Source organism: Aquarana catesbeiana, linkage group LG02 (genome assembly GCF_042186555.1).
Source record: "Aquarana catesbeiana isolate 2022-GZ linkage group LG02, ASM4218655v1, whole genome shotgun sequence".
NCBI lineage: Eukaryota > Metazoa > Chordata > Amphibia > Anura > Ranidae > Aquarana > Aquarana catesbeiana.
In genome coordinates, this window is record NC_133325.1 from 91,930,809 (window position 1) to 91,953,434 (window position 22,626).

General features: G+C 43.6%; 1 protein-coding gene across 2 annotated transcripts in view; it reads right to left on the reverse strand.

Moving 5' to 3' along the window:
• The window catches only part of FNDC3A (fibronectin type III domain containing 3A), a 459,441-nt gene extending 442,694 nt beyond the window's left edge, over positions 1 to 16,747 (reverse strand). The window contains exon 1 of one of the 2 annotated variants that reach the window (XM_073613177.1): positions 16,455 to 16,747. The gene's annotated coding sequence lies outside the window, so the exon portion shown is untranslated. The remainder of the gene's footprint in view (positions 1 to 16,454) is intronic. The other variant, XM_073613181.1, reaches the window with a different exon arrangement.
• Between the last annotated feature and the right edge of the window lie 5,879 nt (positions 16,748 to 22,626).

A 22,626-nucleotide genomic window follows, 5' to 3' on the forward strand; every position in this document is an offset into this window, starting at 1 on the left:
ACCCGATGTTGTCCGGCTCCGCTCTCGTCCGATTCTGCGGACGGAAGAAAATCCTATTTTTCTATCCGTCTGCAGAGCGGATCGGATGAACACGGACAGACGGTCCGTGTTCCTCCGATCCCCCATAGGGGAGAGCGGAGATCTGACAGGGCGGTTCCTGCACAGTGTGTGGGTCCCGCCCTGTCATCTGCCTGCTCAGCTGGGGAAAACGGAGCGATCCCCGCTGAGCAGCGGATAAACACGGGGCGGATCAACACGGATCCGTCCCGTGTGAAAGGGGCCTTACACTGAAACTGGTTGTAAACTCTTTCATATACCCAGCAAAGTGACTATCCTCAGGTGATATACAGAGATGAATCAAATCTGCCTACATACAGTGAGTGAAAAAAAGTATTTGATCTCCTGCTGATTTTGTACATTTGCCCACTGACAAAAAAATGATCAGTCTATAATTTTAATGGTAGGTTTATTTTAACAGTGAGAGACAGAACAACAACAAAAATTACCAGAGAAAAAAGGCATTTAAAAAAAAAGTTATAAAATAAGTATTTGATCTCCTATCAATCAGCAAGCTTTCTGGGTACCAGGTTTCTTCTATACAGGTAATGAAGCTAAGATTAGGAGGAGAACTCTCTTAAGGCTGGGTTCACACTGGTACAACACGACTGTCATCCTACTTTGCCCTGCTACATCTGTCCTACATCGGTCCTACTTCCATCCGACCTGCATGAACAAAATAAGATTTTGGTCCGACTTTGAGATAGTACGACTTGTCCTTTGACCAATTAAAACAATACCAGAGTGACATAAATTCCTTTTACTGCTGCTGTAATCACCATGTCAGATGTCACGAGTCGGATGGTTAGGACAAGGATCCTACTTTGATCCGACTTCAATGATATTCTGTGACAGACCTAGCCAGGACAGAGGCATTTGGAGAGGACTGAATGCCAGCCTCTTGCCTTCTGATTATGGGTCCTGGATTTTAAGGGAACAATACTCTTTGCGAGGTGTATGCCTGGGGACTTTGAAGTAATGTTACTTTGGATTCAAGTCCATGTCCCCCCAAAACACAAAACTCTGGGAACCCTGTATATGCCATATTATAAATAGTGACTGATTCATAATGTTGGGGCTCATAGAAGATGCTGATGTCATCAACTCCAGCCACCTGCTGTCTGATATAATGTGTTTATTGTAAATAAGGCTAGTGTGGGCTCTCAGGCTAGGTTTCCATTGGTGCGACTTTTCATGCGATTTGGGACTGAAAAGTCGCATGACAAGTTGTACCCCATGATTTCCAATGAGTACCGTTCATATCAGTGCGACTTCAAGACGCATCGACTTCAAAGTAGTCCCTGCACTACTTTGGTCCCACTTTGATGCGCCGTGAGGTCCATAGACCTCAAGAATACACAGGCATTGCTGCAAGTCGCGGCAAAAAATTGCGGTAAAAAAATTGCGGCAAAATCACACGACTTTGGGGAAGCAATAGTGGAAACATAGCCTAAGAGTATTTCACCCATTGTTGTTTGTGTTAATTAACTCTGCTATTGTGTGAAGGTTTTCTATGTTTATTTATGATAATGTTGATTGTGTCTTCCGAGCTAAAAGATGGCAAGTCTGTCCTAAAGGTCATGTCTCTGAGTCACCTAGGCTGTCTAAAGGATGAGATAATTAGCTCATGTTAATTTGGTTTTTGGTGATACTCTCCAAGAAATAATATATTTTATACATGAATAATATTTTCTCTATGCACCTCCAACCACTCCACACACGAACATGAGCAGTTTTAAAACATCCAATATTACTGTTAAAAAAATAAAATAAAAAACAAAAAACAAACACATTTTACTCTTCTTGCACACAGGTACCTGGGCCTGTAAACAAATGACAATGTATTACCATCTGCCAGGGAAGCTCAGGTGCTGCATACTGATAGCTGCGCATAGCTTTACTCATGTAAACACTTGTATAACAAATTTTTCTACTTTTTTCTATAAATACCTCCGTAGACTTTACAAGTGCTTATGAAAGCACCAGAATATACCCAAGTACAGCCTTGCACAGCCATTCATGGGTGTCTGTACATAGCACCTGGGCTTCCCAGGTAGCGGAAATTTGATTATATTTTGGTTGCACAGGCGCCAGCGTGCAAGAAGACTTAAAGTGGATGTAAACCCAAATTTTTATTTTTTTTTAATGTCATAATTAGGGATGAGCTTCGAGTTCGAGTCGAACTCATGTTCGACTCGAACATTAGCTGTTCGCAAGTTCGCCGAACACCGAACAATTTGGGGTGTTCGCGGCAAATTCGAATGCCGCGGAACACCCTTTAAAAGTCTATGGGAGAAATCAAAAGTGCTAATTTTAAAGGCTTATATGCAAGTTATTGTCATAAAAAGTGTTTGGGGACCCGGGTCCTGCCCCAGGGGACATGTATCAATGCAAAAAAAAGTTTTAAAAACGGACGTTTTTTCAGGAGCAGTGATTTTAATAATGCTTAAAGTCAAACAATAAAAGTGTAATATCCCTTTAAATTTCGTACCTGGGGGGTGTCTATAGTATGCCTGTAAAGGGGCGCATGTTTCCCGTGTTTAGAACAGTCTGACAGCAAAATGACATTTGGAAGGAAAAAACACATTTAAAACTACCCGCGGCTATTGCATTGCCGACAATACACATAGAAGTTCATTGATACAAAAACGGCATGGGAATTCCCCCCAGGGAAACCCCGAACCAAAATTAAAAAAAAAAAAAAATGACGTGGAGGGGGGTCCCCCTAAATTCCATACCAGGCCCTTCAGGTCTGGTATGGATATTAAGGGGAACCCCGGCCAAAATTTAAAAAAAAAAAAATGACGTGGGGTTCCCCCTAAATTCCATACCAGACCCTTCAGGTCTGGTATGGATTTTAAGGGGAACCCCGCGCCAAAAAAAAAAAAAAAAAAAACGTCGTGGGGTTCCCCCAAAAATCCATACCAGACCCTTATCCGAGCACGCAACCTGGCAGGCCGCAGGAAAAGAGGGGGGGATGAGAGTGCGGCCCCCCCCCCTCCTGAACCGTACCAGGCCACATGCCCTCAACATTGGGAGGGTGCTTTGGGGTAGCCCCCCAAAACACCTTGTCCCCATGTTGATGAGGACAAGGGCCTCATCCCCACAACCGTGGCCGGTGGTTGTGGGGGTCTGCGGGCGGGGGGCTTATCGGAATCTGGAAGCCCCCTTTAACAAGGGGACCCCCAGATCCCGGCCCCCCCCCTGTGTGAAATGGTAAGGGGGTACTTACCCCTACCATTTCACTAAAAAACTGTCAAAATAGTTAAAAATGACAAGAGACAGTTTTTGACAATTCCTTTATTTAAATGCTTCTTCTATCTTCCTTCTGGTTCTTCTGGCTCTTCTGGTTCTTCCTCCAGCGTTCTCGTCCAGCATCTTCTCCGCGGCGTCTTCTATCTTCTTCTCCTCGGGCCGCTCCGCACCCATGGAATGAGGGGAGGCTCCCGCTCTTCTCTTCATCTTCTTCTTCATCTTCTTCATCTTCATCTTCTCTTCTTTTCTTCTGCGGGCCGCTCCGCATCCATGCATGGAGGGAGGCTCCCGCTGTGTGACGGCGTCTCCTCGTCTGACGGTTCTTAAATAACGGGGGGCGGGGCCACCCGGTGACCCCGCCCCCCTCTGACGCACGGGACATGACGGGACTTCCCTGTGGCATTCCCCATGACGTCACAGGGAAGTCCCGCAAGTCACCGTGCGTCAGAGGGGGGCGGGGTCACCGGGTGGCCCCGCCCCCCGTTATTTAAGAACCGTCAGACAAGGAGACGCCGTCACACAGCGGGAGCCTCCCTTCATGCATGGATGCGGAGCGGCCCGTAGAAGAAAAGAAGAGAAGATGAAGATGAAGAAGATGAAGAAGATGAAGAAGAGAAGAGGATGAAGAAGAAGATGAAGAGAAGAGCGGGAGCCTCCCCTCATGCCATGGGTGCGGAGCGGCCCGAGGAGAAGAAGATAGAAGACGCCGCGGAGAAGATGCTGGACGAGAACGCCGGAGGAAGAACCAGAAGAGCCAGAAGAACCAGAAGAACCAGAAGAAGAAGAAGAAGATGAAGGAAGATAGAAGAAGCATTTAAATAAAGGAATTGTCAAAAACTGTCTCTTGTCATTTTTAACTATTTTGACAGTTTTTTAGTGAAATGGTAGGGGTAAGTACCCCCTTACCATTTCACACAGGGGGGGGGGCGGGATCTGTGGGTCCCCTTGTTAAAGGGGGCTTCCAGATTCCGATAAGCCCCCCGCCCGCAGACCCCCACAACCACCGGCCACGGTTGTGGGGATGAGGCCCTTGTCCTCATCAACATGGGGACAAGGTGTTTTGGGGGGCTACCCCAAAGCACCCTCCCAATGTTGAGGGCATGTGGCCTGGTACGGTTCAGGAGGGGGGGGGGGCCGCACTCTCGTCCCCCCCTCTTTTCCTGCGGCCTGCCAGGTTGCGTGCTCGGATAAGGGTCTGGTATGGATTTTTGGGGGAACCCCACGACGTTTTTTTTTTTTTTTTTTGGCGCGGGGTTCCCCTTAAAATCCATACCAGACCTGAAGGGTCTGGTATGGAATTTAGGGGGAACCCCACGTCATTTTTTTTTTTAAATTTTGGCCGGGGTTCCCCTTAATATCCATACCAGACCTGAAGGGCCTGGTATGGAATTTAGGGGGACCCCCCCACGTCATTTTTTTTTTTTTTAATTTTGGTTCGGGGTTTCCCTGGGGGGAATTCCCATGCCGTTTTTATCAATGAACTTCTATGTGTATTGTCGGCAATGCAATAGCCACGGGTAGTTTTAAATGTGTTTTTTCCTTCCAAATGTCATTTTGCTGTCAGACTGTTCTAAACACAGGAAACATGCGCCCCTTTACAGGCATACTATAGACACCCCCCAGGTACGAAATTTAAAGGGATATTACACTTTTATTGTTTGACTTTAAGCATTATTAAAATCACTGCTCCTGAAAAAACGGCCGTTTTTAAAACTTTTTTTTGCATTGATCCATGTCCCCTGGGGCAGGACCCAGGTCCCCAAACACTTTTTATGACAATAACTTGCATATAAGCCTTTAAAATTAGCACTTTTGATTATTCATGTTCGTGTCCCATAGACTTTAACGGTGTTCGCTTGTTCGAGCGAACTTTTTTCCTGTTCGCATGTTCTGGTGCGAACCGAACAGGGGGGTGTTCGGCTCATCCCTAGTCATAATATAGAGTATAAGATTTCCTATCATTTGAGCCCTGTCTTGCCACAAAGAGTTAATCCATCTCTGAGCAATCCTCTTTTATTGTTCAGTGAGATAAAACTTGACAAACAGAGAAAAACTTTGTCAAATCTTGATGATATCGCTAGAAAAAAAAAAAAAGCCTGTGAAAATTTGTTTGCAATAACTCCATCAGTATCACCAGAAAAGCAGCTTCATTATTATCCCATTAAATAAGAAGAGAATTGTGCGCTGCATTTTGAGACTTCATAATTTGCCACGTCACAAATGTTAAATCTCCATTATGAACGCTAGTTTACAAGATTGAAATCTTCTGGCTCGTCCTTGTTTCCGAGCATGCGTGTTTGTACTTTGGACTTTTGTCCGACGGACTTGTGTACACACGCTCGGAAAATCCGACAACACACATTTGTCCCCAGAAAATTTTAAAGCCTGCCATCCAACATTTGTCCACGGAAAAGCCGACAAAAATTGTCCGATGGAGCATACAAACGGTCGGATTTTCCGCTAGCAGCCTGTCATCACACAATTCCCGTCGGAAATTCCGATTGTGTGTACAAGGTTTTAGTCTGCAATTTGCCCTGCTTAGGACACTAATAGAATGTTTTTTGGCACAAGATGTAGTGCTTTTTTTTTCCAAATGGAATAAAATTCAAGTTAGACTTACCGGTAACTTGTTTTCCTTGAGTCTTTCAGGACAGCACTTGAGAGAGTGACTCCTCCCCTTGCCAACAGGAAACACCTCTTCCACCAAACTTTAAAAGGAGGCTCCTTTCCACACATTGTCAGTAGTAGTAGAGAACCTCCGGCCCCAAACTGGAACACATAATCGAGATATGATTAGTCACAGTATATATATGAAAAAACAATAGGGCGGGATGCTGCTGTCCTGAAAGACTCAAGGAAAACAAGTTACCGGTAAGTCTAACTTGAATTTTCCCTTATCGTCTTTCAGGACAGCACTTGAGAGGATAATAGAGACTTACCCCCCTAGGGAGGGACCACAGCCTGCAGAACCTTTCTGCCAAAAGCCTGATCACCTGCTGACAGGAGATCCAGTCTGTAATGACGGACAAACGTTAAGTAGCTTGACCACGTAGCCGCCTTACAAATCTGATCTGGGGTGGCACCAGCTCTTTCTGCCCATGTAGTGGCCTGGGCTCTTGTTGAATGAGCCCTAATTCCCAGCGGGGAAGATAAACCCATTTGAGAATAGGCTACAGAAATAGCTGTCTTAAGCCATCTAGCCAATGATGCTTTTGATGCTTGTTGGCCTTTCTTGTTTCCAGAGAAAAGAACAAATAATGAATCTGAAACTCTAAACCCTCCTGTTACTTCCAAATACTGTAATAGGATACGTCTTACGTCTAAATTGTGAAACTGCTCTTCCTTTGCACCCGAAGGGTTAGCAGAAAAGGTTGGTAGAGTAATCTCTTGAGACCTGTTACTAAAGCTTGCCACTTTTGGCAAAAACCCCGGATCTACTTTAAGGACAACTCTATCAGGAAAAACTGACAAAAAAGGCTCTTTTACTGATAGGGCGTGCAGTTCACTAATCCTTCTTGCTGAAGTAATTGCGACCAGAAAAATAGTCTTCAAAGTTAAATTCTTTAGGGATATGGCCTGTAAAGGCTCAAATGGTTCTTTTGCCAGAGCCTGCAGAACCACCGAGAGATCCCAATTTGGGAAATGCTTCACCGGTACCGGTCTCGACCTGGAAAGTGCTTTGAAAAATCTCATGATCAGAGTTTCTGAAGATAAGGATCTCTCCAGATAAACTTCCAAGGCAGCCACCTGCACCTTAAGAGTGCTGACCGCCAGATTCTTGTCTGCACCCTTTTGCAAAAATTCCAGCACTGAAACTAGGTCTTTAACCCCCCTATGTTCGGAATGACAGAAAGAAACATAGACTTTCCATACTTTGGCGTAAATATCCCTGGTTACCTTTTTCCTACTGGAAAGCAACGTAGCAGTTAAACGTTCTGAAAAGCCTTTGCTTCTCATTAATTGCTCCTCAGATACCAGGCAGTGAGCTTTAACCTGTCTACCCCTGGATGAAGCACTGGCCCCTGAATCAACAGATCCTGACTGAGCGGGAGATGCCAACATGGTTTGATTGCCAACTGCAGAATCGTGGAAAACCAAGCTCTCTTTGGCCAATATGGAGTAATCAAAATGATTGATACTCTCTCTTCCAGTATTTTCCTCAACACTAGAGGGATTAATCGAAATGGAGGAAAAGCATACCCCAGGTGAAAATCCCACGGATGTGCCAGAGCATCTATCCCCTGAGAGCAAATGTCTCTCTGAAGGGAGAAAAAATTCGGGAGCTGCGTGTTTTGTTTTGAAGCAAACAGATCTACCTGCGGAAGGCCCCAAACACTGGTGATTAATGCAAACACCTTCCTGTTCAGACTCCACTCTGATTCCTGAACTGTCGGCTCAGATAATCCGCTACTTCGTTCAATGTGCCTTTTAGATGGACTGCGGATAGAGATAGTAAGTGGTTCTCCGCCCACTCCAGAATCTCTACTGACAGTAAGTGAAGGGCCCTGCTTCTTGTGCCTCCCTGTTTGTTCAGGTAGGCTATGGCCGTGGCATTGTCCGACAAAATCTGGACATGGCAACCAATGAGGTTTTGAGAGAAGAAAGCTAATGCTAGGGCAACTGCCTTCAGCTCTCTCCAATTTGAGGATCTTTGGGCCTCGAACTGGGACCATGTTCCCTGCGCTAAGGCTTGACCCATGTGGGCCCCCCATCCCTGCAAACTGGCGTCTGTTGTGACCACTTTCCCGGTCGGAAAAGACCAAAGAAGACCTCTTTGCAGTACCACCTGACTTTTCCACCACCAAAGTGAACGTTTGACTCTGGTGGGAATCTTTACTTTTGTATCCAAACTCTCCGTCCTGTGGTTCCATGTCCTTAGAAGGAACCTCTGGAGAGTCCTGAAATGCAGCCTTGCCCATTGGATGGCTGGCATTGAAGAGGTTAATGTCCCCAGAGCCGACATAACCTTTCGGACTGAAATCAGTTGATTTGTTTGTAATGCCGTTATTACCCTTTGGACCTTGATCTTTTTCTCTTCTGGGAGAAAAATCTTTTGCTCCACTGAATCTATCAAATAACCCAGAAACAGTACTTGCTGAGCTGGGATGAAATTTGATTTTTGAACATTCACTATCCACCCTAGTGACTCCAAATGACTGCGGGATCTGTTCAAATCCTCCTGCAACTTTTCCCTGGATGGGGCAAAAAAGAGGAGGTCGTCCAGATATGGAATTACCGCAATCCCCTGGAGTCGAAGAGGGGCGAGAGCTTCCGCCATTATCTTCGTAAAAATACGAGGAGCTGACGACAGGCCGAAGGGAAGGGCCCTGAACTGAAGATGTATAATCTCCTTGCCCATATTCACCGCAAACCTCAGGAACTTCTGGGACTGAGGTGCTACAGGAATATGAAGATAAGCATCCCTCAGATCGATTGATGCCATAAAACAATCTTTTGTCAGAATGTTTCTGACCGTGAAAATTGAGTCCATACAAAACTTTTTGTATAGGACTGACTTGTTCAGGGGTTTTAGGTTGAGGATAAGACGGAAGTTTCCGGATGGTTTTCTTATCAGAAAGATGTGTGAATAGAAACCCTGACCCTGTTCTTCTGGGGATACTGGTATCACTACCCTCTGGTGCCTCAGATCCTTTAAAAGGTTCTTCATGGCCAGAGCCTTTGTTAGATCCCTTGGTAGGTTTGTTACAAAGAATCTTTCTGGCGGGCGATCCGAAAACTCTATCCTGTAACCTTGGGACAGCATGTCCAAAATATATAGACTTTCTGTCATGCTGGCCCAAAGGGGAAGGAAGGAAACTTTGAAGCCTTCCCCCCACTGGTACGCACAAGTCATTGTGCTTTACCGGAGGCTGCAGGAGGATGGAAAAGGACATTTCCTTTGCCTTTACCCTTCTGCGATGCCCAATTTTTTCTTTTCTCCTGGGGTTTGGTTTGTTCTTGAGCCCTTTGGGAACGAAAAAACCGTTTAACTGGCTGCTTTTTCTTTTTGATGGGAAAAGACTTCTTTTTATCAGCAGTTCTATCTAGAACCGCATCTAAATCAGGTCCAAAAAGCAAGTCACCCAGGAACGGTATCCCACACAGCTTGTTTTTGGATGCCGCGTCCCCCGGCCAAGTTTTCAACCACAGAGCCCTTCTGGCTGAGTTGGCTAGGGCAGCAGATCTAGCTGTCATTTTAATTGATTCCGCTGAAGCATCCGATATAAATGCGACAGCGGCAGACAGAGTTGAAAATGAATCCAAAATTTCTTGTTTTGGTGAGTCTGCTGAGATATGGGCCTTAAGTTGCTCTAACCAGAACTCCATATTTCTGGATACCACTGTAGTTGCCATAGTAGGTTTAAGATTTCCCATGATGGATTGCCAAGCCCTCTTTAGTAGCTGGTCCATCCTTTTATCTATGGGATCTCTCAACACCCCCATGTCCTCGAATGCCAAATCTGTAGACCTCGAGACCTGGGAAAACGCGGCATCTAGTTTGGGGTTTTTGTTCCAAACCGCCGCTGGATCCTCATCAAAAGGGAAACGCCTTTTTAAGGCTTTGGGAAAGAAAGGCTTTCTCTCTGGCTCTGCCCACTCTTTCTTAATAGCTTCAGAAATAACAGAGTGTACTGGGAAATTGCGATTTTTGTGCTCGCTAAGCCCTGCATACATTTTAGATGAAAAAACCAGGAAACCTGAGCTCCCAGGACAGCACCTGAGAGCCCTGACTTCCCCACGAAGTGTTCCCTCCGGAGGAAACACAAAAACTGACAATGTGTGGAAAGGAGCCTCCTTTTAAAGTTTGGTGGAAGAGGTGTTTCCTGTTGGCAAGGGGAGGAGTCACTCTCTCAAGTGCTGTCCTGAAAGACGATAAGGGAAAAAGCATTTTTAAAAATACTATGTTTACACTTAATACAAACAAATCAAAAAGAAAAAAGTAGACAAGGAGAGAAAGGCGTGGCAGACATTAATTAGAACTCGTTCAGGGTTAAACATGGAGTAAAAACAGGTCAACATTTTACTGGGGGGGAACAACACTTTTTTTCTGATTCCTAGGTTTGCTGTACAATGCAATATGCTGCACTGTAATCAGCTGCTACTAACAGCTAAACATAACTACAATTTAATAAACTTTATGGATTACCATGGAATACTGCAGTGTACAGCACAGTGATCATTGCAGAAAGAGCCAACAACAAAATCACTATTAGTCTGCATTCACACCCGTGTGACACATTTTGAAACATTCTTAAAGAGTTTTGAGCTTTGGCATCTTTTAATTAGCCAATAGAGAAAATAATCATCTGTTCCGTCTTTCGTTGCTATGTTTTTCCAGCTTTTTCCATCTACTTTTATTAATTAATTTTTTTGTAAGGGGTCAAAGCTGAACTCATAGCAAACAGTTAAAACATATAAATGAACTATATACTGTATATAGGAGAGGTTTACCTGACAAAGGAATTATATATTTCTAACCATCCAGTCCTCAGATTTACACAGCTCTGCTTCACAGCACAGTCCTGCCTGGCAGGGGCGGAGACCTGATCTTTCTCTGCTGTTATCTTTCACTTTCAGAGATACACAACTTGTGAATGCAGCAAGTCAGAAATGGTCTGTATTAATTTAACTGCAACAAGCCTTGCTTGAAATCCCTGAAACCAGAGCACAATATAAAAACAGAGATTTTCTGATCTAGATCAGTGAGAAAACCAGCAAATCTAAACCTCAAAGCAGCCAATGTTTGGGATCCCCAACTTGTTAAAGGATTTGTTTACCTTAGGGAACATGTTACATGTTACATCCCTATTTTTAGGGTGGAACATGTAACATGTTCCCAATGCTGCAGCCACTGCCCGATTCTCCCCCCCCCCCCCCCCCCCAAGTCTGAATTTTTCGGGTACGCAGATTATTTAAATTAGTACTAGACCTCAACTCTATAACAGTTTGCTAAAGCACTGTATATTAGAAACGTTTGTCGTGTTTTTTTATAAAATACAGTTTTTACCTTTTTGTTATTATCTGACATATCTTAGTGCTGCTGTTCTCCTCCAAACACTTCCTTACCACATGTGCTTCATCTTACATCTTTGGTCAGGACCAGCTTCCCGACTGTGACAAAGGTTTGTGCTGGTTGTCCCCAGACCCCGGGCCAGCGACGGTCTGTGGTGCCTCTGCAGCACTCACTGCCCGCCTCGCATTACCACTGTTCCGCCTTTGACAGAGCTGCAGCCACAAGTGAGCAGAGAGATTATTACATCTGCTGCATCTGGGTGGCAGGTGACGGTGACAAGTAAAATGCTGGTGACGGTGACAAGTAAAAATGCTGCTAATGTTGCATTATGGTGAGTTGAGTTATTTCATCTTATATTGCAATGTAATAATAGAAATAATGTGCTTCAATCATCCTGACATCATAAGAATCATGGTGAGGTGATGACTGAAGCGCTAACACCAGCCATTACCCCAACAAATCACCCACGAACGTGGAATCCCGTGCCCCTTGACAAAATTTTCTTCCACGAAACCCGTCCCTGTGCTAAAATGGTTGGGGACCACTGGTTTGTGCAATATGTGTCAGCACAATCTCCATATGACTGGATGACAACACAACAGCGCCAATGAAGACAGTTGTCATCCTGTGCCAGAAGTGCCTGAACAAGGCAAACAGAAGCTCCACATTTTTGGAAGCAACCTTCCAATCTTTAAAAAGCCATTTGTAAATAAACAGATGAACAGAAAAAAATAAATAAAATAAAAAAGACTTACCTCTGCCCAGGACTGTGACGCCTCCCAGGAAACATGGGTGATAACATTGCACCATCCTGCAGCACTGGGAGCTCAAAAACCCGCAAGAAACCCCACAAACCAGGGTGGATTTGATTTAAATCAAGTCAATTTAAATCGCGATTTAAATCACTAGTAAAAAGGCTTGATTTGAATCATATTTTTTTATAGAGCAAATGTCATCTCTGTCCCGCAGTGGTTCCTCCTCTGACCTGCTGTTGATTCACTGACAGTCCCATTCACTTTAATGGGACGGCTGGTGATGTGGCAGTGACACAACAAGGTGAGGGATGTGGCGGCAGCAGGTGAGTGGATGCCAGCTAAAAGGCGCTGCCATGATGGATCTGGAATGACAGGAGCTCTTTAAAATGTAAGGACAAAATGCAAACAAAATGAAGGTTTCCTATTTAGAATAAGCAGCTGTCGGGTTAGTAAAACAGCGATATCAGAACTGATTCAGTCATACAGTTTGTATTGTACATATTTGCAAAACAATGGGATAAAGAAATATTCCTGTTTTTTTTTTTTCATCTCACGGTCACTGTGAAATTGTGTGAATGCATCAATGCCGTGCATGTTATCTTGCAGAGCTTGGGTTCATTGAATGAGTTTACCAAAAATGTAAATATAGCAGAATATACAGTCTCATGCTACATAACTAAGCTCCATTTCATGCCGAATAAACTAAATTATTAATGTATCTTAAACAGAAAATGATCTTTAGATAGACTTTTACTCCAAAAGCATTTTAGTAAATAAAATTTGATTAAAAAAAACCCCCAAAAAAATAAAATCAGATTTTTATTTTTTTTTTAAATCGTTGATTTTTATCCACCCTGCCACAAACCCATTGCAAGAATGCACTCCCCTAGAATTTCTAGCATCCGGTTATTAAAGAAGGCAATGGTGAGGCACAGTGACATTACCCATGCCTCCTAGAAACAACGCAGGTCAGGGATGAGGAAAGTCTTTTTTCAAGGTGATCTGCTTGTTTACAAATGTCTTTTTTAAAGTCATTTGTATTGGGGGGGCAGGCTCTGTGTGTCCATTCAGCCCACACCCCTGTCTCTACTGATTGGCTCAAGCATAGAATGAGCCGAGGTTCTCGTGCACAACGCTGGATCGTGATGGGGCTCAGGTAAGTACTAGGGAGTGCAGCTGCACACAGAAGATTGTTTAGCTTCATGCACAGAATGCATGAAGGTAAAAAACCTTGAGCCTTTAAAACCACTTTAATCAATAGTGATGTACACTAGGACATAGTAGGCTTATGGTATCTCTTAATGACACATATATTTTACACATCGGTAAATATGAAGTATGTGATCACTAAAAATTTAGCTAGCAGCGGAGCGCAACTATATATTGTTTATTCTGCAATAAAGAAGTATGCATACGCATTGTACACCTGGTTGCCGACTTCCCTCTACTGTGTGCAATTTTAAATCTTGACATGGTTGGGATCAATTTACTCGACGCAACGTGACCACTAAAAAAAGGGTATTACATTGTGTTTGTGCGCACTAAAATTCTTTTAAGTAGTGATGCACCAAGCCGAAAATAGGGTTATCTGTGTTTGGCCTTATAGAAAAAAAAAAAAAAAAAAAAAAAAAAAAAAAAAAAAAAAAAAAAAGGTGCCGATAATGGCCACCAAAAACAAACACAATTTTCATAGATCATGTGACCCACAAAACCGCATCAAAAACACAACATGGGTGCGTTTTCGATGCATTGCAATGGGAAGCTGTGTTACACTGAAATGGAAGTGCAACGGACCAGTGGGAAGACATACTGTACATAGAATTTAAAGGAATGCATTTTTCATGCTTTTTTTTTTTTTTTTTTTTAACTGTCCTTTTCAGTTTTGGTTTTTGGCCAAATGCATCCTGAATTTTCTGTTTCCGTCCAGAATTTTCATTTCAGTGCACCACTACTGTTAAGTGTATTTTTTATTGAAAATTTGTGTTTGATAAATTACTGCACAAATGTCAAGCGACATAAAAAAAAAAAAAAAAAACCACACCATTTTATTCTCCAGGGCCCCTGCTTTCAGAATATACTAGCATTCAGGTGTTTTAAGCAATTTTGTAGCAACAAAAAATAAATGCTAAACAGAAACGCCAGATGGCAAGTGAGTAAACGTTGTCGCCAAATTGACAGATTCTAAAAGTGGCGGTGGCAAGAACTGCCTGAATGAGGCACAAGTGTGGGTACGGGTAACAGAACTGTCACAAGGATTTCCTAAATTTAAACCTTTTAACCACTTGCCGACTGCAATACGTATTGATACGTTGAGGTTTGCAAGTGGTTTACCAGGATTATATCTAAAGATAACAGCCATAGCCCCCGGTATTTTTACAGCCAGCTGCTGGCTTTCTCATGAGCTACTGCAACGCTTTCAGAAGCTCTCTATCCTTTCTCAGGAGTAAAAGTGCTCAAAATTAAAAAAAAAAAAAAAAAAAAGGGGACAGTGTAAAAATAAAATAAATAAAAAAATTTAAAAGCGCCCCCCACATACGCAAGTCACGCACGCATGTGTAAGCGGTATTTGCACCACACGTGAGGTATTACTGCAAACGTTAGAGCGAGAGCAATAATTCTAGCCCTAGACCTCCTCTGTAACTCTAGACATGTAAACTGTAAAGCCATTTAACCACTTAAGGACCAAGCCTCTTTTTAAGATGCGTTGTTTACAAGTTAAAAACAGTTTTTTTGCTAGAAAATTACTTAGAACCCCCAAAAACATTATACTTTTTTTTTTTCTAATACCCTAGAGCAGTGATGTCACACCTTGGCACCCCTGATGTTTTGGAACTACATTTCCCATGATGCTCATGCAAGTGTAGTGGAGCAACATGGGAAATGTAGTTCCAAAACATCTGGGGTGCCAAGGTTCACCATCACTGCCCTTTTTTGGGGAAAAAAAATACAGTTTTTTTAATTAAAAAATAAGACAACAGTAAAGTTAGCCCAATTTTTTTTATATTGTGAAAGATAATGTTATGCCAAGTAGACTGATACCCAACATGTCACACTTCAAAATTGTGCCCGCTTATGGAATGGTGACAAACTTTTACCCTTAAAAATCTCCAAAGGCGACGTTTAGAAAGATTCTACAGGTTGCATGTTTTAAGTTACAGAGGAGATCTAGGGCTAGAATTATTGCTCTCGCTCTACCAATCGCGACGATACCTCACATGTGTGGTTTGAACACCATTTTCATATGAGGGCGCTACTCACGTATGCGTTCGCTTCTGCACGCGAGCTCGACAGGATGGAGTGCGTTTTAAAACATTTTTTTTCTTATCTATTTTACCTTTTATTTTTACACTGTTTTTTAAAAAAATAAAAAATGATGTCACTTTTATTCCTATTACTGTACAAGGAATGTAAACATCCCTTGTAATAGAATTAAATATGAGATCTGGGGTCAAAAAGACCTCAGATCTCATATTTACACTAAAATGCAAAAAAAAAAAAAAAAAAAAAAAAAAAGGAAGGTCAATTCCTAGTTGAAATGCACTGAAAATGCAGCAAGAACGCACCAATAACACATTTTTGAAGCAGTTTTTGAGCCACGTGACCTATGAGGCCCACACCATAAGCATGGTAAAATCGTGGTAAAATCGCATGCGTTTTCGGTGCCATTATCGGCACCCTTTTCTTTTCTCTGCAAAAATGCCAATAATACTGATTCTCAGCCGCTGAAATTTTATTGCATCTTTAGTTTAAAGCTTCGTCTGTAGATATTTTTTTTTTTTTTTTTTTTTAAGTACTGTAGTTTGTCGCCATTACACAAGTTTGCACAATTTTAAAGCGTGACATGTTAGGTATCTATTTACTCGGCGTAACATCATCTTTCACATTATAGAAAAAAAATGTAATTAAAATGGGGTAGATATTGTGTTTTGTTAGTTTTTTTAATTAAAGTGTATTTTTTTCCCCCAAAAATAAATTACGTTTGCAAAACGGCTGTGTAAATAAATGACATAAAAAAGCTGCAACGATCGCCATTTTATTCTCTATGGTCTCTTCTATATTTATATACATTTAAAAAAAATGTATAACGTTTGGGGTTATAAGTAACTTTCTAGCAAAAAAAAAAAAAAAAAAAGAAGGAAGAATACTGGATTTAGACTTGTAAACAAAAAGTTCCAGAAAAGGACTTTAAAGGGGTGAAAGCTCATGACATGTGCTGTGATTGGTCTGTATTGGGAAGCAATGCCATAGCCACCAATGGAATGTCAGGGATGAGCAGAGGGAAGTGACTGAGGAACTTCCCGATTACCTGTCAGTCACACAGGAATGTCAACAATCCCCCCCCCCCCCCCCGCTGTTCCCTCACAGACACTTACCTGCCGCTCCTCACACCTATATGCAGCTCTGCCGCAGCTCCATCCTTATCCCCTGCAGAAGCAGGCTCGGCTTTGGGCCAGGACAGTGTCACAGGTCCAGTCAGTCCAGGGCGGACAATGAGGACACCCACAGACAGGCAGCGGGCGGAGGAGATGAAGAAGAAGAGGTGACAACGCTGTTCCTGGTCCCCAGAGACTCGTCACAGACAGCGCACAACGCACTTCGCTGCTACTAGGAGATCCCTGGACGTCAACGCGCACGACGCAGAGATTCCCCGTGACGCTGCGTGCTGGGTCAGCCCCAACACAACATGGACTGGGCGTGGCCAGTACCCCCGCCTTCCCCGAGCCTGATAGTGACCCTTTGACAGCAGGGCTGGTTGCTAGGAGACGGGTTGACACAGTGGTTCCTGCTCCCAGCCTCCTACACATCAGCTAGAAGTTTTGGATGTTTGTGAAATAATCAGTGTGTGTAAGAATAAACACAATAATACAAGCTGCCATATAAGCAAGTAGTCAAATACACTCACCGGCCACCAGTGCTGAGACAAAGTCATCTGAAGCCCAGGGCGAACATGCCAAACTGTACCCTCCCCCCAGATGTATGAGTATTATATGTCAGCAAATCCCCCTCCAAAAAAAAAAAATTCTAATCTGCATGCTTACCCCTAAGCATAAAGTCCCCCCTCCTCCCAGGACAAATCCACCCCCCTGCTGAAATCCCCCCTCCCAGCACAAATCTTTGCCACCCCCCCCCCCATCCCCCACCCAGCTCAAATCCTCTCTCTCTGAAAATCCACCTTCCCCAACTGCACAAATTTACCCCCAAAAAATCACTCCTCTTAGCACAAATCCTTCACCCCTCAAATTTCCCTTCCCAGTACACATCCTCTTCCTCCAGCACAACCCGACCCCCCCCCCCCACCACCACCACCACCACCCAAACAAGGAAAAAATGATGTCCCCTCCTAGCACAAATAACCCCAATCTTTCCCGATAGCACCGATCCCCTCCACCATATCACCTCTTCAAGCACAAATCCCCCTTTTCTAGCATAAATCCCGCACCCCCCCCCCTCCTCCCAACACAAATCCCCCCAAATCACAACTTATAGCACCCCTCCAAATTTTTTTTCTTAGAAAAAAATCTTCTTACCCCTTGCTGCCCCCCAAAATCCCCCTCCCAACACAAGTCCCCCCCCCAATCTCCTTGTGGCACCCCTACCCCACCTCTCATGATACCACAGTGCCCAGGACAGCCGCCCCTCCTGCCCACCCCTTGTAACGGCCCTGCCGGCCACTTTATTAGGTACACCTTGCTAGTACCAGGTTGGACCCTGTTTTGCCTTCAGAACTGTGGTTGTCAATCTTATTTTTTTGAGGGTTTTTTTGTATTAACCACTTCAGGTCCGGAAGGTTTACCCTCTTCATGACCAGGCCACTTTTTGCGATACGGCACTGCGTTACTTCAACTGACAATTGCACACTGTACCTAAATAAAATTTATGTCCTTTTTTTCCCACAAGTAGAGCTTTCTTTTGGTGGTATTTAATCACCTCTGCGGGTTTTATTTTTTGCGCTATAAACAAAAAAAGACCAACAATTTTGAAAAAAAAAACGATATTTTTTACTTTATGCTATAAAACATATCCAATAAAAAATGGAAAAAAAATCAAATTTCTTCATCAATTTAGACCAATATATATTCCGCTACATATTTTTGGTACAAAAATCCGTATATTGATTGGTTTGTGCAAAAGTTAGAGCGTCTAGAAACTATGGGATAGATTTACCACATTTTTATTTGTTTATTTATTTTTACTAGTAATGGCGGCGATCAGCGACCTATAGAGGGATTGCGGCGGACAAATGGGACACTACACTTTTGACACTTTTTTGGGGACCAGTGACACTAATACAGTGTCAACAAAATAGAGCACTGAGCTATGTCCTGTGAGGCTGCTCTGTATACTATGTCCTGTGAGGCTGTGCTGTATACTATAGGTCCTGTGAGGCTGTGCTGTATACTATGTCCTGTGAGGCTGTGCTGTATACTATAGGTCCTGTGAGGCTGCTCTGTATACTATGTCCTGTGAGGCTGTGCTGTATACTATTTCCTGAGAGGCTGCTCTGTATACTATGTCCTGTAAGGCTGCACTGTATACTATGTCCTGTGAGGCTGAGCTGTATATTCTGTCCTGTGAGGCTGAGCTGTATACTGTATGTCCTGTGAGGCTGCACTGAATACTCCTGACACTCTGGGTGGAATACAGGGGATGGAGTGGGTGGATTCTATAAGGGGTGTGGGTTATTAGAAGTCGGAGGGGTCAAAAAGGAAGGGCGGGTCTGCCCCCCCATCCTAAAACTTCACCAGTCACCACTGATTCACGCTATGAAACACATCCGAGTACACATGCTTTTTTTTGTGTGTTCCCACGCTTCATATTTTAGGGCAACCCATTCATTTCAAAGGGTTGCCCTATGCATATCAAACACGCAAAAAAGGTGACGGCATGAATTTTAAAATTGCGTCTTTGCAGGCTCAAACACGTGCATGTTTGCTACATGTGTGGGGTTTCCATTAAGAATTGTGAATACAGTAAATGTGACCAGCAAGGTTTACCCAACAAATGTTCTATAAAGCATTCACCGCTGTATGTGACAGTAGATGTTTTATAAGTCTCTTACTATATAATGCTTTTAGATTGTAAGTTTTAATGATCAGGCTCTCTGATTCCTCCTGTATTGAATTGTATTGTAACTGTACTGTCTTCCGTCACGCTGAAAATGGCTGCGCAACTGTTGGCGCTATATAAATCCTGTATAATAATGCCAAAAGGTGTCTTACCTTAGTTTTGCTATTCCAGCAAATTTGCTAACAATCTTTGCATGTGTTCTTAGCTGATCTAAATTCCTGGTAAGCGTCAAATCATATCTCATATACAAGAATTCTAAAAATGAAAAGCTAAACCTGTTGAGTTAAAAATTTGCGCTGACCGAAAGGTTTTAGTACTGGAGAAAAGGTAAGCTTGGAATCAGGTATTTCTTTTATTTGCTACCTGAAAACTTCCCTCTGTTATCAGCTTATCAGTTCTTATTGATTGACAGCATTACTCCTTGCATAAAATGTAATGCAAGTTATGGGTAGCCAAGGCTCCATCCTGAAAGATGTATGCCCAGGCCTTCTACAAGAGGTATCTATTTACTGCCATGCACTGCATCTATTACTCCGTACGAATCTGCAAGGGTGTGAGCTGTCTTTAAGGCTGCGTTCATATGTATGCGAATCGGATGCGCTTTGAACCGCATCCAGTTCGCATAACATGTGAACCAGACCAGCTTTCAATAGAGCCGGTTCACATGGTGCACATTATAAAAAGCGCAGAGGTGATCAAATACCACCAAAAGAAAGCTCTATTTGTAGGGAAATCGATTTTGTTTGGGTACAGCGTTGCACGACCACGCAATTGTAACTTAAATCGACGCAGTGCCGTATCGCAAAAAATGGCCCGGTCAGGAAGCGGGTAAATCGAGAGAACGCAATGTAAAAATAAGGGGAAGATGAGGAGGCAGTCTGAACAGAGCAAGCAGTTGGAGGAAGCAGCTGAACATCGTACACTGATAGACCTGCAATATCCTCTGTGATAACCCTGCCTCCCCCTGCACCAACAGCCCTTCTCTGCCCTCACACACAACTGAGAGTACAGGGAAGGCTGACAGGCTTTAGTGGATGTTTCCTGGTGCTGTGAGCTGAGCTGAGGAATTGGAGTCTCTCTCTATCTTACCATGATCTGTGAGGCTGAGCTGTATACTATGTCCTGTGAGGCTGAGCTGTATACTATGTCCTGTGAGGCTGGGCTGTATACTATATCCTGTGAGGCTGGGCTGTATACTATATTCTGTGGGGCTGAGCTGTATACTATGTCCTATGAGGCTGAGCTGTATATTATGTCCTGTGAGGCTGAGTTTGTATACTATATGTCCTATGAGGCTGCGCTGTATACTTTATGTCCTGTGAGGCTGCACTGTATACTAAGTCCTGTAAGGCTGCGCTGTATACTATAGGTCCTGTGAAGCTGCGCTGTATACTATAGGTCCTGTGAGGCTGCGCTGTATACTATAGGTCCTGTGAGGCTGCGCTGTATACTATGTCCTGTGAGGCTGCACTGTATACTAAGTCCTGTAAGGCTGCGCTGTGTACTATAGGTCCTATGAGGCTGCGCTGTATACTATGTCCTGTGAGACTGCGCTGTATACTATAGGTCCTGTGAAGCTGCGCTGCATACTATAGGTCCTGTGAGGCTGTGCTGTATACTATAGGTCCTGTGAGGCTGCGCTGTATACTATAGGTCCTGTGAGGCTGCGCTGTATAATATGTCCTGTGAGGCTGCGCTGTATACTATGTCCTGTGAGGCTGCGCTGTATACTATGTCTTGTGAGGCTGCGCTGTATACTATAGGTCCTGTGAGGCTGCGCTGTATACTATAGGTCCTGGGAGGCTGCGCTGTATACTATAGGTCCTGGGAGGCTGCGCTGTATACTATAGGTCCTGGGAGGCTGCGCTGTATACTATAGGTCCTGGGAGGCTGCGCTGTATACTATAGGTCCTGGGAGGCTGCGCTGTATACTATGTCCTGTGAGGCTGCGCTGTATACTATGTCCTGTGAGGCTGCGCTGTATACTATGTCCTGTGAGGCTGCGCTGTATACTATGTCCTGTGAGGCTGCGCTCTATACTATAGGTCCTGTGAGGCTGCGCTGTATACTATGTCCTGTGAGGCTGCGCTGTATACTAGGCTGAGCTGTATACTATGTCCTGTGAGGCTGCACTGTATACTATAGGTCCTGTGAGGCTGCGCTGTATACTATGTCCTGTGAGGCTGTGCTGTATACTATAGGTCCTGTGAGGCTGCTCTGTATACTATGTCCTGTGAGGCTGTGCTGTATACTATAGGTCCTGTGAGGCTGCTCTGTATACTATAGGTCCTGTGAGGCTGCTCTGTATACTATGTCCTGTGAGGCTGTGCTGTATACTATTTCCTGTGAGGCTGCTCTGTATACTATGTCCTGTAAGGCTGCACTGTATACTATGTCCTGTGAGGCTGAGCTGTATATTCTGTCCTGTGAGGCTGAGCTGTATACTGTATGTCCTGTGAGGCTGCACTGAATACTCCTGACACTCTGGGTGGAATACAGGGGATGGAGTGGGTGGATTCTATAAGGGGTGTGGGTTATTAGAAGTCGGAGGGGTCAAAAAGGAAGGGCGGGTCTGCCCCCCCATCCTAAAACTTCACCAGTCACCACTGATTCACGCTATGAAACACATCCGAGTACACATGCTTTTTTTTGTGTGTTCCCACGCTTCATATTTTAGGGCAACCCATTCATTTCAAAGGGTTGCCCTATGCATATCAAACACGCAAAAAAGGTGACGGCATGAATTTTAAAATTGCGTCTTTGCAGGCTCAAACACGTGCATGTTTGCTACATGTGTGGGGTTTCCATTAAGAATTGTGAATACAGTAAATGTGACCAGCAAGGTTTACCCAACAAATGTTCTATAAAGCATTCACCGCTGTATGTGACAGTAGATGTTTTATAAGTCTCTTACTATATAATGCTTTTAGATTGTAAGTTTTAATGATCAGGCTCTCTGATTCCTCCTGTATTGAATTGTATTGTAACTGTACTGTCTTCCGTCACGCTGAAAATGGCTGCGCAACTGTTGGCGCTATATAAATCCTGTATAATAATGCCAAAAGGTGTCTTACCTTAGTTTTGTTATTCCAGCAAATTTGCTAACAATCTTTGCATGTGTTCTTAGCTGATTTAAATTCCTGGTAAGCGTCAAATCATATCTCATATACAAGAATTCTAAAAATGAAAAGCTAAACCTGTTGAGTTAAAAATTTGCGCTGACCGAAAGGTTTTAGTACTGGAGAAAAGGTAAGCTTGGAACCAGGTATTTCTTTTATTTGCTACCTGAAAACTTCCCTCTGTTATCAGCTTATCAGTTCTTATTGATTGACAGCATTACTCCTTGCATAAAATGTAATGCAAGTTATGGTTAGCCAAGGCTCCATCCTGAAAGATGTATGCCCAGGCCCTCTACAAGAGGTATCTATTTACTGCCATGCACTGCATCTATTACTCCGTACGAATCTGCAAGGGTGT